Source organism: Phlebotomus papatasi, chromosome 1 (genome assembly GCF_024763615.1).
Source record: "Phlebotomus papatasi isolate M1 chromosome 1, Ppap_2.1, whole genome shotgun sequence".
Taxonomy (NCBI): domain Eukaryota; kingdom Metazoa; phylum Arthropoda; class Insecta; order Diptera; family Psychodidae; genus Phlebotomus; species Phlebotomus papatasi.
Window position 1 is genome coordinate 29,259,168 of NC_077222.1, and position 15,401 is coordinate 29,274,568.

Below are 15,401 nucleotides of genomic sequence, written 5' to 3' on the forward strand. Positions count from 1 at the left end.
CATGTGGGAACTTTGTTTTCAGCCTGAAGTTTCAATACCTCAATAGGTTCATAGTTTAATTAGAAAGAATCCAACATCTGAAAGGTTCTTATGATCGCGAATCTACTTCATAAAGTCTTATGGCCTTTACACACTAGGAGAAATTTCTTTAAAAAATGACTTTTTAAAGAAAATTTCCCCTATCCTTGTAGGCAGAAACGTTAAATTTTTTTTTAAAAAAAAGCAATTTTTGACGAAAATTGCTTTTAATGTGTAGACACCATTAGAGCTTAGAACTAGGAAGTAGATTTGGATTCTTTAATTGCTCGTTGACTGAGTTGACAGTTGTCAAATAGGTCGTCCACTCTATTTTATTAGCATTTTTAAAGTTAAAAACAGAACTTGTATTTTAGGACAAAAAAGTAGTAGAACTAGCCACAGATTAAATACAATAACGTCTTCAGCATTTTAATGAGATTTAAAAGAATTTAAAGCTAGAAGAAGCACATGATTTTGTCCAAAAATTCTATTTCCATGTGCCAAACCTTGACATTCATGTGAAGTAGAAATCTCACTGAAATTAGCATCATAATATTGTATAATTAGTGATAAAGATAACACAAAAAAACTTCATTGATTGCAAGCAGATTTAAAAGAAAAAAAAAGAAAATTAAGACATTTTTATGAGATGAAAATATTTTTTAAACTAAAAAAAAAGTAAAATTATCTACATTCACATATTAAATTCCGCAAAATAATGCTTATAGCTCGATATATCTTATTCTCAGTCTAATGCAAAACATCTTTAATGAAAATGAAAAAAAATCACAATGTTATTTTATCTGTGTTTATCATAAATAAATTACAATTTATAATTTTTAATGTGATATAATTTTAGACTTTTAGAAGGTATTAGACAACAATTGTGTAGGTACCTTTATCATTTTATTGTAATTACAAATGACAGAAAAAAAAGAAGCATGCTGCAATGAAAATTGTTGATAAATAGATAAAAATAAAGAACTCGTGATAAGCGGTAGAAAAAAAGCAAGAATTTGGTTTTCTTTGGTGAGTTTAGGCAATTTTTTTATTTAGGAATTTAGCTTTCTGAACAATGGTGAAAATGATGTAGGCACAGGCACACCAAACAATTGTTATTGTCGTTGCGACAACAACAATGTCCATCTTGATGTTGCCCAAGGGAATGGAGACACTGGACACTCCTCGGGAATTCACCACGGATTTCAGATCGAACCACGTGCAGACGGATGCAGAGAAGAGTTCGTCGTAGTTGGATATTTCGGAACTGTTGCTGCACGGGAGATTGAAAACCCGATCGGTTTTGGTTTCAAAGGGGACGGTTGATGGGCAACTGATGTACAACGATGGCTCGTACATTGGAATGTTGGCGAAGCTGGAAGTTGTCAATTTGTTAAAGAATGGTTCGTAGAATAGTCATTTCGCACCGTAATAAAGAGAAAACTTACCTTCGCGAACTGGGCGAATGATATCGAAAGTGAATTGGTAGCCGGATATTTGAATTCTTGCTGACTTTGGTAAAAATGTAAAATGTTACAGACGAGGAAGATTCAGCTGGAGCTTCCACATCCACGTAGAAAGGAACGTAAGATTTTATCTGAATATGCACGATAAATGGTAAGTTGATTCCAGTTTCGGAGACTCCTTTACTTGATCTTAAAAAATGATCTTTGCAAGGAGTCAAGTATTTGTCTTTCTTTTAGTAATCATATCGAGATATTAGGTGAGATTCTTAACAATCTCACCTACTATAATCCTAACAAAATTTCATGTCATCCGATCGACCTCAAACTTGGCCAAAATGTGTTTCGCCACTTCCTGATCACGAATATATATGTGGCTATTTTACGTTCCCGGCCGGCCGCTCTTTGGAGCTTCATAGCTCCTAAACTAAAAAAGATATCGACTTGCGGTTTTCGCCAAAGGTTATATATCGTATGAAAATTGCAACTTGGTGCATTGACTCCCCACCCCCCACCCCTCCTTCCGCCATTTTGAAGACCCCCATTTTTTTTTGTTTTCTTAATGGCTCCGCCCCTATGGCATCGATCGGGCTCAAATTTTAGTATGTTATAGCTGGGCCTTAGGACTTTCCATCAATACCAAACTTAAGGTCCCCCTGACTTGAGCAATAAGGGTTCAAAATAAAATTCTTGAAATGGCCATAACTCCGGTTCTAATTATCAGAATTTAAAAACAGAGGGCGTTTTGGAAAGCTCTCGTGAAATGCCACTTCCCCTTCCAACATCGCAAGTTCATAAAACCACCGCTAGGGGCGCTGTTTTTAAAAAGAAGATTTTTCAATTTTCTAAGTTAAATAACTCAGAAATTCCTTTATACATCGGGCTGAAATTTTAGTATGTTGTAGCCCTTGATTATACCTATCAAACAAAAAAATACTTAAGTCGATCCATAACCCCTGATCCGAGCTATAAGGGGTCAAACATCGAATATTGACCGGCCTCTATCTCCGGTTCTAATTAACATTTTAAGCTCAATTTCAAATGGAAGTTCAAAAAGTCACCACAGGTGGCGCTGCGATGGCGTCAAAATTCATCGAAATTCAAACTCATTTTCTCAAAAACGGCATTGTGCAAGTTAATCAAATTTTAGTATGTTGTAGTCCAGTCTAGGACGTTTCCAAAATGGGGCGTTGGTGCGCTGTGGTTATAATAGAACCGGAGATATGAGGGGCTAATTACACGAAATTCAAAAAATTATATTTCCGGTTCTATGTGACCGATTTTGATGAGTGACTGCTTAAACGAAAGATCTCACCAAATGCTACAACTTTCTAGAACATTTGAACTTCGTGGGACCAACACCAGGGGCGCCACAGTCGAAAAACCAATTTCAATATCACATAACTTCAATTATCTCGACTGTCGCTGAACCGATTTTGATGATTACTTCAACATAATTGTAGGGGACATTTGTCTCTACATTTCGTCCATACATCATTTTCCGCTCAGACTACGCTATCACTCCGATTTTGCCGTTTAAGTGTGAAAAAATTGACTTTTCCCATAATAACGCTTTAAAACCACTCAGATACCAATTTGACTGCTTCTACTCGACCAAGACACTTAAAATTCTTGGAATGGAAAGTCTCACAAAATACAACAATTCTTTGATATAGTTGAATTTCATCAAATGAACACTTGGGGCGCTCTGGTCGAAAAAACGAGTTCAGAAACAAACAACCTCGATTATCTCGGCTTCTGATTAATCGATGAGATCAAGTTCTACGGCAAAATTATAGAGAACTTTCTGGTCTATGTTTCACCCATATATCACTTTTCTGCCAGTCCATCCAAATCCTTGATATTTTGGTTTAAATACAAAATTTGTATAATTTCACGAATTTGATTCAAGATAACTGAATGGCGACTCCCAACTTCAGCTCCAAATCGAATTTGCATACATTCCGAGTTAGCTCACATTAAGAATCTCACCTACATAAGCCGGTTAGGATTATCCGTCCTTTTTTATAGGAAATTTATTCCTCTACAATTTTGTCGAAGATAAATTTTCTCTATCTTAACGAGAAATGTGCTTAAATTGAGCTAATCAGTAGTGATATTTTCTATGAGCCAAATATTCCAAAAATACTGCTCAAAATTTCATTATTTTTTTATTTTACATAATCCTTCCGCGAATCCCTTGAAACTTTGTAAGTTTAAGAAGGTTCATGAAGGCTATCTATAATAAAAATTTCAAGTCTCAGTCTCTTTTGTTATAGAAAATAGTGAATATTGAAATTTTCGTTTTGACAAATTTTGCCCCAGTCTCCCCAACTGAGTCCCAAGAGACGAAGAGTTAAAAATATTTATCAGTTTAATTCAATTGTTGTTTTTTTTTTCTAAAATTGAAAGTAAAGAAAAGAATCATATCGATCCTTTGAGTTTTAAAATCGATTCAAAGTCGATCGCAACTGTATTTTATATTTATTGAAATTGGTGCGATTTGAGAAATTTCCTTGAAATTCCTTGATAAATTAGCAGTAAAAAGAACCTCTTAGAAAGGTTGAACTGCATATGGAAAAGGTTCGAAACCGCAAGTCTATATTTGTAACCGTTTGGCCTCTATGCCGATAATAAACAGGCGAAAGAGCATAATTACTTTATTTTATACAGAGCTTTGTTATATTAATCTGTAGTTGTTCATACAAACAACAGAACTAGATGTTAAATTCTTGCAAAAAAATTTAAAAGGATATTAAAAGATTCATTTAAAACTGATTAAGAATTTCAAGCAAAGAAACAATGTTATATATAATTATAAATAATTAAAACTCACCAAATTTAACCTCTTTAAATCAGCTAATTGATCGTTATTGACGTAAACACCTTGATGCAACGTCTGAACAATCAAAATTTCACATTGTGAGGATCTTGCAGGTATTTCAGGAAATCTTAAATTATAATGCAATTCCCTGAAATTCAGGAAATATTTTATTCAGAAGCCTAATATAAAAAGTTTGTAATACTACCTATGAAATCCCGAATGTAGGAGAGTAACTGTGAATCTTGGCAGTTCTTTGGATGCACAATTCCTTAAACTAATTATTAATTGTAGAAATAAAATAAATACTGAGATATTCTTCATGATTTTTCAATATTAATCAGCACGAGAAAAACATTGGAAAACATAAACAAATGGACTAGCATGGTAGTTTACATGACATTTTAGGGAAGTAATTTTCATGAAAAATTCGCTTTATGTATGAAAGTACTCTTACTATATCATGGATATTGGAACTTTCTTGAACTTTATTGATTAAAAAATGTAATCTTATTTTTATTCAATAAATATTTAATTAAATTACCTATCCGATAGGTAGACTGCTTATCTAATAAGAAATGGATAATAAATTTCAAAATTTCAGACACGATTTTAAATTACAAAAAATATATGAACCTTAACTTGCATGCCAGTTTTTGTTTCCCCAAATTTCCGATAGGTGGAGCTGTGGGCTTCCCGCCAAATTCACATTCAAACTGTCAACGGATTTTTCCAAAATCGACGGAATAAGAACAAGCATTTCTTAAATAAAATTTTTTTGTGACAATAAAAAATAATTATTGTTCAAAACTAATATTAAATTAAGGGAAGGCTTGCAAGCTTTGCACATAGGGTAAGTGTGCCAAATTTCGGCATAGTTGCATGCAAGCGACAAAGTCTCAAGTTTGAAATGTAATATCTTTAATAGAAATTGAATATTTTTGTTACTCTTTTATAAGGAATGTTGCTTGGAACCTTGCAGACAATTTATCATCTTTATTTTCTCTAAAATCATTCTTAATACATTTTAAAATGAATAAAAATGTAGACATAGCATTGGTGGCCTATTTCGGCCACCAATTTTCGGCCAATTGCCCTTCCGGAATTCTTTAAATATCTTTTTCAGATCATCTTGTTCATCGAAGTGACATTTTTTGTTATTTTTTTTCATTGTACAATTTCAAGAGTATCCAAAAACTAAAAATTCATGGAAATTCGAGGAACAATAAATATGGCCGAAATTTGGTACACTTACCCTACGCTGTTTTTAAACATTTCATATTTTTATCATATTCTTTTAATTAATTTGGGCTAAGTTTTTCAGGAAAAGTATCACTTAAGACTAGTTATTAAAATACATTGCTATGACTCCCTAATATTCTCTTTTCCATTAATATTTTAATTGTTATTAAATTGTTCTTTTGATTTATTTACTTACCAAAATTAAATTTTTTTCATGGCGAAAAGTCAACCAGAAATTCCATCTGATCCTTTAAAAACACTTCCAACGAAGAAAACAAGAAAAACTTTGAAAATCGAGGAAATATTTTATTGTTTTGTTACACAATAATTATGTATATTTATATACATTACGAAGTAACAATTTCTATAATGGAAAGTTAAATAATGTCTAATACTACAATCTAATGCAAAATTTATAAGTTTTTTTTTTATCATCTCGACATTCGATAAAATTCATTTGATTTAATCAAAAAATATTTCTTTTCTCTTTCTGAAATTTTGGCATTGAAGAATGTGACAATTTTTTTTCTTTAAATAAATATAATTCTTAAATACTTCATAGAAAAATTTGATTGTAATTGGAGCAATCATTACCTCTAGACTCGTACAGTTCTTAGTAAAAATAATTTGGTTTGGCAATTCCATTGTGTTTCTCGCATTGAACACAAAAATTCATTATTGTTGCTATTTTTTTTTTCTTTTCTAAAATAGTTATTTTATCTGTTTTCTTGTTTTTTTTAATAGTCAATTCAATCAGTTTTTATTAAAATATATACAACTGTAAAATCAATCAGCATAGTTCATTTATATTAATATTGCAAACATGCCCTCAAAATAACTCTTTCATCTATGTCTTGCATTATAAAATCTTCTGTCTGATTTATAATGGTAAATAATAATAATTACAAATGAAACTGATACGTTACATAAGAAATGGGAAAAACAATGAACTGATACTTAGAAATAGAAGTTTTGTAGATCTGAAGGTAGATTTGTAGCTTAATAAAATTTGGAGGTAAAAGATCTGGCTGAAAATATGAAAGGTAAACCTTTGTAATACTTTGACAATTTATTTGTAGTTCAGAGCCTTGATAAACTTCGGAAGTAAGATTGTAGATAAAAATTAGTTTGTTGAGAAAACAAACTTTTGAGGCAAAAGTTTGTAAGAATTTGGAAAATTTGTTTGTAGTTCAGGGCCTTGAAAATCTCAAACCTTGCAGGTCAAAGTTTGTAAAAGTTTGGGATCTGTTTTTTATAATTCAGGATTTTTGCAGATCCGAACCTAAGATGTAAAGGTTTGCAAAAGTTTGTGGTATTTGCTTAGTTAGTTCAGAAATTTGGTTGTAGTTCAAGGACTTGGAGATCCGTACCTTAAAGGTAAAGCTTTGAGACAGTTTGGACATTTTCTTTCAAGACCTTCGGAAACCCGAAGTTTTGAGGTAGGTTTTCAAAAAAGTCTTAGAAAGGACATTGGACAAAACGGTCCAACCTTTCGCCACGAATGAGACCTATACCATCGAATAGGTATTGGCATTAAGATCGGTTAAACCGTTTTCGAGTAATAAATGGTCAAATTTGTGAATTTTCCGAAGGATATCGTTAATTTCCCATGGGCTGACAGTCCTTTTTGGCTTTGGTCTCGGTAAATTTTAAGTCATACACCAACACCTACAAAATGGGCTTAGTCCCATCTCTGGCGAAGGGTTGGACCAGCTCCCATACATTCCTGCCCATTGTCATTTGTAATTCACGGCTTTTGCAAACCCGAACCGAATTTATAGTTCAGGACATGACACCTGCAGACCCGACCCGTGAAGGGAGAAGCTTTTAAGTTTGGAAGTTTTGTGTTAATTTCAAGGCCTTTCCATACTCGAACCTTTGAGTAAAGGTATGTGATAAAGAGTGATAAATTTGTTTGTATAGTTCAGAACAGGAGATTTGCAGACCCAAAGCTTGCAGGTATAAGTCTGTAAAAAATTGACGGATATATTCGTAGTTCAGGACCTTTGCAAACCCGAACCTTAGAACTCAAGGTTTGTAAGAGTTTGAGAAATTTGTTTGTATTTCAGGACCTTTAAAAGTCCGAGCATTGAAGATAAGGGTTTGTAAAGTATGGGAAATTTGCTTGTAGGTCAGAACATGACCTCTGCAGACCCGAACATTTGAGGTAAAAATTTGAAGGAGTTTGGAAAGGTTTCTTGTAGTGCAGGTCCTTTGCATACACGAACCTTAGAAGCCAATGTTTGTAAGAGTTTGAGAGATTGTCTTGCAATTAAGGATCTCTGAAATTCCGAATCTTGCAGGTAAAGGTTTGCAAGTTTGAGATTTTTTTTTGTAGTTCAGGACCTTTAAAAATCTGAATCTTGAAGAGTTTGTAAAGTTTGGAAAATTTGCTTGTAGGTCAGGACAGGACTTCTGCAGACCCGAACTTTTGAGGTAAAGGTTTGAAGGAGTTTGAAAATGTTTCTTGTAATACAGGTCCTTTGCAAGTCCGAACTTTGGAATAAAGGTTTATAAGAGTTTGGGGAATATGTATAGCCTTAAAAAGGAACATTATTGTATCTTTAGGTATGAAATAAACTTCAAATTGAAATTGAAACGTTTGTAATGCAGAACTATTGCAAACTGGAACCTTGGAAGTCAAGGTTTGTAAAATATTGTCATATTCGTTTGTAGTTTAGGACCTTTGCAAGCCCGAACGTTGGAAGATAAAATCTTGTAAAGTTTGTGAAATTTGCTATTAGCTTAGGACAGGACCTTTGAAAACTCCAACGTTGGAGCTTCATACGTAAGAGTTTGAGAAATTTTCTTGTAATGAAGGATGCCTGGAATCCCGAACCTTAGAGGTAAAGGTTTGCAAGGGATTAAAAATTTCGTTTTTCATTAAGGACCTTTGCAGACCTGAAACTTAAAGTAAGGGCATGTAAGAGCTCAGGAAATTTATTTGAAAATCAAGATCTTTGCAAACCCGAACCTGCAAGTAAAGGCCTGTAAGTTTGAGAAAATTGTTTGTAGTTTAGAACCCTTGCAAATTTAAGTCTTAGAAGGAGAGTTTGTATAAGTTTTAGAAATTTACTTGCAGTTCAGGACCTTTACAGCCCCGAACCTTGGATGTAAAGGCTTGAAGAAGAGCGGAAATACTCCTTGTAGTGCAGGACCCTTGCAAACTCGAACCTCTGGGGTAAAGGTTTAGGAAGTGTTTGGGAAATTTGTTTGTAGTTCAGGACCCTTGCAAATCTGAATCTTACAAGTCAAAACATGTAACATTTTGGGAACTTTACTTGTAGTTCAGGACCTTTGCAAACCCGAACAATGGAAGAGAAGGTTTGTAGGAGTTTGAGATTTTTTTTGTAAATCACTATATCTAAAATATCTCAAACCGGTAAAGGTTTGTAAAAGTTTGAGAAATTTGTTTGTAGTTTAGGGCTCTTGCAAAACCCAAATCTTAGAGGTAAGGGTTTGTAAAAGTTTAGGGAATCCGTTTGTAGTTCAAGAAACAACCTCTGCACATCCAAACTTTGAAGATAAATACTTATCAGAGTTTGGTAATTCAGAATCTTTGAACTAGGTAAAATAAATCCAATTTATTCGGTTCAAAACCTTAAAATAGTTTGGATGCTTTTTGGGAAACTCTGTTACAAGCCGTAATACAAATAAGAAGGTATAACCTACAAATCTTGCCTACAAAATTTTTGGATCAACAAACCTTTTTGTAATAGCAGTCGAATTACAAAATTGTCTGCAATGGCTCCGGCACACCTTTTAGATCAGGAAAATTTCATGAAGTCGAAATTCGAATTCTTTTCTTTCTCACATGCTTTGAATATGTCTATCTCATTCTATTGCACTCTTCTTCTTCTTTTAAACATCACTCCAAATTCAATTTACAGTAGAGTCTCGCTATAAGCCATCGCTCTATAGTCCACAATTTATAGACCGTTGATTTCAAAACACTGATTTTAAGTTAGGTTATGTTTTTTAGTATGCGACATGCATAATTATTTTAATATTTTTGGCAAACTTTATTAAGTAGTTGTGATAATTGTGATCCACAATGAAGAGAGCAAGGACAAGTACCACAATCGCAAAGAAAGTGGAAGCCGTCGAGCAATTTCAATACTAAAAATCGTTGATAATTTTAAAAAATTACATGGACTATAGTGCGACCCAAGTGTCAAATTTGAAACCAAATATGGACTATAATAGCGAGACTCTACTGTAGCTCAATCGAATTTGCTGTGCAAAAGAATGAGATAGTCATATGGAAAACATGTGAGAAAGAAAGGGATTCGAATTTCGACTTCATGAAATTTTCCTGATCTAAAAGGTATGCCGGAGTCATAAAAAAACATTAATTTGAACGTTACAAATCCAGAACTCCATTTCTACCAACTTATATCTCTAAGCAGATTATTTATTTATGTTTTCTTTTCCAGATGAAAATACTGCTTTTTAATCATGAAGTTTATTGCCAAAATAGGATTTTTCTAAATAGGTTTTACTATTTTCTTTTTAATTCATATAATTTTTCCAGCTACATTTACGACACTTCCCGCAGTGTATAAAAAATCAGTTTAGTTCTATTTATTTCTTTTACAAATTAATTGACAACCCGACCAACCTACATTCCTTTTTTTTCATTGAACAATTACATTTACTTTCTTGTTAAAAATGGAAGATATGTATCTAATCTAATATTACTTTTTATTTCAAATATTTTTTTTATACTTACACTTCGCACAATGCTTTACAAAAAAAAAGAAATCTTCATCTCTCATTCTCAATGATTGCAGTAATTTTATTTATTGTATCTTGTAACTCTAAGGACTAATGAACAAATTGTTCTTTTCGTTTTTTCTTGCCTATAAAATTTCTTTATTCTTTAGTCAACCTTTAAGACTGTGGTGACAGTTGGTATCTTTATTGTACAATTCTTGTGTACAAAAAACATTTAATGCAATTGTATTCATTCTATCTTATCAATGGATTTTCAAATTTTTTTTTATGATCTATAAAATGATTTTTTCAAAAAATCGTGATGAGCTTAAAGAAACTTATTGAAGCTGTGACTCTTTTGCAAGAAAAAATATATATTTTTTTGTTTATTTTTTAAAGAAAATTAATAATCTCAATAATAAAGACTAAGGAATCAGAAGAAATTTTTTGGCTAACAATTGCTGGGGGAACTGATCAGGATAGGAATTAGTTAAGCCCTTACAGTAGACTCTCGCTCAATCGCCTCTTTTTCAATCGGGCGAAAAATTTTGTTGAGAATTTTCACATTTAATTATGAAGCTAATTTGCTCAAATTCGCTGTAGTTCTTCCTATTTTATCGTGATTCTTTATAATCGAGCGCTTTTTGTGGAATTTACAAAGGCTTTGACGCCCAAATCTATCTACAAACCGGATAACATTTTGCCCCAAATGCCCATTTGAGAGAGAGTCTACTGCATTTTTTTTCTTAAGATCTACAGATTATTTATATGAGGTTATGTTCAATCTAACCTCAAATGTTAGGGCGTATTTGAGGAAGCTGTAACCTCTAAATTTACGTCTGCAACGCAAGTTTTATTGCAAATTTATCTATTTTAGTGATAAATAAAAAATTTATTGTGTTAACCTTAAAAAAGTTTTTAAGGTTAGAATTAGATGTAATTGCAAAATTAGGAATACTTTCCCAGCATGCACCATGAGCTAACCGATTTTAATTCAGCTAAACACACAGATTTTCAGCGGAATTCTGAACATTGAAACTTTCTAACCTTAAAATGACACTCACGAGGCAGAGCCATTTCCATATATTTAGTCAGTACTTTTTATTCGCGAACTGCTAACCGCTAAGATAATTGTATTCGCTGGGTTATTCTATAATTTTCCAATATTTTGAAAGCATGTAATAATAACATAGTATCATAATTTTTTAATGGAGAGACAAGTTTTTGAGGTTAGAATTTTAAATATTCTGAACTGAATTTCAGTACATAAATATTTAAATAGTAAAGTGATCTACAGTTGAAAACGTTAAAATTCTAACCTCAAACACATATTTTACCATTAAAAAATTAAGAACTACACTGAGAAAAAAAAGAGGGTGCGATTAGCTTTTTTTCCTTATAATAACTTTAACACTTTTTAGGTGTAAAAATATATTATCATTTTTTAATGTTAATTTTACACCTTTTTAAGAGTAAAATTAACATGAAAATGGGTAACTTTAACCCCTAATACACCTAAAAAGGGTAATATTTACAGCGATTTTGGATCAATAATGCAGGGTAAAATTAACATTTCCAGAATGTTATTTTAACTTTTTCGGATTTCTCTCAGTCTAAGGATTTTAATCATTTTCTTTTCAAATACATATAATTCTAACCTCAAAAAAGATTTTTAAGGTTAACAATTGAACACTTTCTTATGTGAAGATTAAGTACCACGGTAAATTAAAGCAAATAAGACACAATAGAAATAAAGTGGTAACAAAAAATATTTTACAACATTATGTTGCTTTATTAATGAGAAACCATATTAAAATAGCTCACAGAAAAAGAAGGGTATAACCAATGCGATGTGCATTGACTGTAGCCTTTTTTTGTTGCGAAAACCGTTTTTAGTGGGCCAAGTCCGCTTGTTCCTTCCTGAAGTCCCAATTTAAGAGTTCACGTAATAGAAATCCAAAAATAACCAAAAACCAAAATCACAAATTATCTTTTTCACAACAAGAATATTTTCCTCGAATTAAAAGAAATATTACTTGAACTCAAAGCATTAAACAGGTATCACTAGATATAATTCTGTAAGATATTTTAATTCTATTATATGTTCCGATTAGCCAGAGTTTTAAAGCATTAATAAAAGCTATCAAAGTTTTAGCTGATCAGTCAACAAAATAGAACTAAAATATTTTATAGTATTAAATGTTCAAAATGAGGATGAAAGTTGAAATAATATTATTTTTTGACGAATTTCGTGTGGAATCTACTCTGAAAAAATTTTGTCAAATTAATGAAATAAGTTTGTTAAAAGAATTTTCCATTTAAAATACAGGAAAGTTTTGTCAAATCGATAGCCAACTGGATGTTGTTAAAAGTCTGTCAAAAGGATATTTTTCCATTTAAAATGTGACAAAAAGTTTTGTCAAATTCACAAAGAACATCCTTTTGACTAAATTTCCACAAAATCCATTTGTCTGCTTTACAATGTTTTTCAGAAAAAAAAATACTCTGAAAAACAGTTTTGCTAAGGGGATAAGAGGACCTTGTTGAAATTTTGTCAAAAGGATGCTGTTTTCCAATTTGACAAAACTGTTTCTCACATTTTATATGGAAAACATCCTTTTTTGCAAACTTTTGGCCGCCGATTTGCCAAAACACCAAAACTTCCCTATATTCTGTAAGGAAAAACATCTTTTGACAAACTTTTCTTTGTTAATTTGACAAAACTTTTTCCCATATTTTATATACCCCACAGACAAAATATTTTGTAAAATTGTTCGTAAATGTTTGTGAATTCCTAATGGGTATTTATGAAATCCTGCTAAATCGTATAACCTGTATAACAAACCAAAAAGTTCCTAAATGTTTGTACTTTTTTCATAAAAATTGTTCGTAACTTGAGCACTTGATGAAGATTTTTTGTTTCTACTCTGAAAAAAATATCTTGTCAAATGAACAAATGGATTTTGTTGAAATTTTGTCAAAAGGATGTTATTTACTAATTTGACAAAACTTTTCCTTGCATTTTATATAGAAAAACACCCTTTTGACAAACTTTTAACAAGATCCAGTTGGTCGCCGATTTGACAAAACTTTTTCATATTCTGTATTCCATATTCTTTTTACAAACTTGTCTTGTTAATTTGAGAAAACATTTTTTCAGAGTATACAAACATTTGTAACATTTACAAACATTTCCGAACAAATGTTTGTAAAAGAAAAAAAATCCTCGTCAAGTTATGATGTTACTAATTAACTTTGTGAAAAAGTACAAACCTTTACGAACTTTTTTGTGGGTTATACGATTTAGGAATTCATAAAAATTTGCGAACAATTTTATCAAATTTTTTGAGTGTACAAAAAATCATCCTTTTGACAAACTTCTCACAAGATCCAGTCGGACGCTGATTTGACAAAACTCTTTCATATTCTGTATATGAAAGAACATCCTTTTGACAAACTTTTCTTGTTAATTTGACAAATCTTTTTCCCACATTTTATACGCACAGACAAAATATTTTGTAAAATTGTTCGTAAATGTTTGTGAATTTCTAATGGATATTTATGAAATGTTTGCAAATCGTATAACAAGTATACCCTCCAGAAAGCTCGTAAATGTTTGTACTTTTATCAAAAAACTGGTTCGTAACTTCAGCATTTGACGAATGTTTTTTTTGTTTCTATACAAATATTTACAAACATTTCCGAACAAGAACAAAAAATGCTCGTCAAGTTATGATGTTACGAATAAACTTTATAAAAAAAGTACAAACTTTTACGAACTTTCTTGCAGGTTATACGATTTACATAAATTCATAAACATTTGCGAACAATTTTACCAATTTTTTTTCTGTGTACACAGAAAAAAAATATTTTGTAAAATTGTACTTAAATGTTTGTGAAATCCTATGGAGGACTTACGAAATGCTCGTGAATCGTATAACCCACAAACAAGTTCGTAAAATTTTGTACTATTTTTACAAACATTGTTCGTAAAATGATCATTTGACGAACATTTTTTGTACTTTTACAAACATTTGTTCGTAAATGTTCCTAAACACACAAAAAAATGTTCCTAAAATTTTGTCATTTGTTCGTATTTGTTCGTAAATTTTTGTTTGCCAAAAATTTACGAACAAATGACAAAATTTTACGAACATTTTTTGTGTGTTTACGAACATTTACGAACAAATGTTTGTAAAAGTACAAAAAATGTTCGTCAAATGATCATTTTACGAACAATGTTTGTGAAAAAAGTACAAAATTTTACGAACTTTTTTGTGGGTTATATAATTCACGACCATTTCGAAAGTCCTCCATAGGATTTCACAGACATTTACGAACAATTTTACAAAATATTTTTTTTCTGAGTAGAGAATCATCGTTTTGACAAATTTGACAAGAATTTGTCATACGCCGATTTGACAAAACTCCTCCATATTCTGCATATGGAAGAACATCATTTTGACAAACTTTTATTGTTAATTTGACAAAACTTTCTCTCAGAGTAGAATCTGGATTTGTTTTCTTAAAAAAAAACTGAAAAAAATGTTTTCCCGTCTTTTTTTTATTTGCTAAAAGAATCACAGCTGAAATTGGACGTCGACACTTTGAATTTATTTAATGGTGATTTGAAAAAATTTGACTAATTTATCCATTAAAATTTATAAAGATTGTAATATAATTAGAAAAATAAAAGTGAATTTTCTAAGTATTTGTAAGGCCATTTTCTTCTTTTATTCTTCTTTTTTTTATTAGTTTATTATTTACGTAATATATTTTCCTTCTATCATTCTGCCAAATTGAAAGTTATAGTATGTCATTTTGCTTTTTTTTCTTTCTTTTTTAATAATGTTCCACTGAATAACTTTTAGCTCGTCTAGATGTTTATTAAACATGTAGTAATTTTTACATCGAAAAAAATAAATACAATGACTAGAAAGTTTTACGTTTTATTGAAAATACTTCTTTCCCGATAAATATTTCTTCATTTTCTTTTCTTTTTTTTTCTGTACAAGAAGAGTAATGTTTTGTGTTGTTTTCTTTTTTGTTTTAGGAAAAAAAATGTAAGAGTGCTTTCAGGTCTAATTTAAAAAAGAAAAATCTTTTCAGTTAATATTTGAAATACTTTGCATACTTTTTGT

The 15,401-nt window shown here is 31.2% G+C and overlaps 1 long non-coding RNA gene across 1 annotated transcript; it reads right to left on the reverse strand.

The window, feature by feature from the left end:
* Positions 1-219: 219 nt before the first annotated feature.
* On the reverse strand, positions 220-4,450 carry LOC129799598 (uncharacterized). The gene is made up of 3 exons (XR_008751526.1): positions 4,318-4,450; positions 1,467-1,615; positions 220-1,393 (listed from the first exon to the last, which is right to left on the reverse strand). It is a non-coding gene; the product is annotated as an uncharacterized LOC129799598 (long non-coding RNA).
* Between the last annotated feature and the right edge of the window lie 10,951 nt (positions 4,451-15,401).